Genomic DNA, 1,824 nt, shown 5'->3' with positions numbered 1-1,824 from the left:
GTTGTAGTGTACGCGCTCCTGTTGCGCTCTGATCAGTGAAAGCGCATGGCGCGCTGTATGTCTGCTGGGGTTGAATTAGCCGAGGGAGTGGAGTGGGGACGTCACACGGCATGCATGCTTGTACACGTCACACACACACACCCACCCACCCACTCTCTCTCTCTCTCTCTCTCTCTCTCTCTCTCTCTCTCTCTCTGTGTGTGTGTGTGTGTGTGTGTGTGTGTGTGTGTGTGTGTGTGTGTGTGTGTGTGTGTGTGTGTGTGTGTGTGTGTGTGTGTGTGTGTGTGTGTGTGTGTGTGCGTGTGCGTGTGTGTGTGTGTGAGACAATTTACAATTTAGGCATTTAGCAGACGCTCTTAATCCAGAACGATTTACATTAAGCAATAACAAAAGCATGGCATACATCACATATATAAAAAAGTAATTATCATGAATCATGCGTAAACTAAGAACGTAACAGTGGAGTATATGTAAACTATACTATATAATATATGTGCCCACTCTCTCTCTCTGTGTGCGTGCGTGTGTGTGCGCGCGCGTTGATGTGTGTGTGTTATTATCTATGGCCAACAGCTTCTTGACCATAGATAATGTCATTCAGATGTGGAAGAAATATTGACAGAAATGTGCCTGTGCGGAACACGTTTATCCTGAAACAGAATCCGTTATTATTATGACTGCAGACTTTACAGTTGGATAGATGTTTTGGAACAAGGCAGGAGATCCAAACACATGATGACAACACTGGACCCAATCCGTGTTTTCTGTGAAAACAGTTTTCTTGCAAATAGTGCCGTATGGTCAAATCATAGAGTTATGGTCAAATCATAGAGTTATGGTCAAATCATAGAGTTATGGTCAAATCCATCCCAAGCTGTTAGAGTTTTCAAATTCTGCCCGAACCCGACCCTGCCCGACGAAAGTTATGCTAATTAGTAGGGCCGAACCAGGCCTCGGGCTAAAAAAATATATATATAAGCTATTGCATTTTTTTTACAATAATAAAAATAATAATTCAGTTTGTGTATTTATCTATTATGAAGATGGTTCTGACTGGCGTTAAACTTTTATACTGTGATACAGGGTTCCCAAATTCTGCCCAAGCCTGATCCTACCCGAGTCACCCAACGCTTAAGGGACCTAAAATGTATGCAAATTAGTTGGGCCGGGCCTCGGGCCTCGGGCCGGAACAGTTAGGGCCCAGTTCGGGCCTTAATTTTCAGATTAAGTTGAGAACTCTACAAGTCGTCACCAGTTTGACAGCTTGAGATATTTTCTATCAATTACACACGACACCCCATGAAGTGTCTTGGAGATGTTTTGCATTCCTAAACCAATAATGTGATAGCTGGTGGAGTCTCCGATATAGGAGACTGGTCTCCTACTGAGTCTCCTACTGACCCGCGATGACCCCGGTCACCAAAGTATATATAGGCTCAGGTCACCAAAGTATATACAGGCTCAGGTCACCAAAGTATATATAGGCTCAGGAATGTGACAAAAACTAAAAAAGAATCTCCATGAATTCAAGGCTTCATGGTCTGTGTAATTCAGTGGTTCCCAAAGTGGGGTCCGGGGACCCCCAGGGGTACTTGAGGGAGTTCCAGGGGGGACCCAGCTAAATGATAATTTGGAACCAAATGGACCCTTATGGGTCTGTAACTCAGAGAGTGTACAAATGGAACCAAATGGACCCTAATGGGTCCATTTGGTTCCATTTGTACACTTTGAGTTAAATTAGCATTGATTTTACAATATAAATTGGGGGTCCCAGAGATAGAAATGCTATTAAATGTGGGTCCGTAGCCTAATGCATGTCAAACT

This window comes from Electrona antarctica (assembly GCF_951216825.1).
Source record: "Electrona antarctica genome assembly, chromosome: 24".
NCBI lineage: Eukaryota > Metazoa > Chordata > Actinopteri > Myctophiformes > Myctophidae > Electrona > Electrona antarctica.
The sequence above is the reverse complement of the archived record's forward strand: the minus strand, read 5'-3'. Positions refer to the sequence as shown.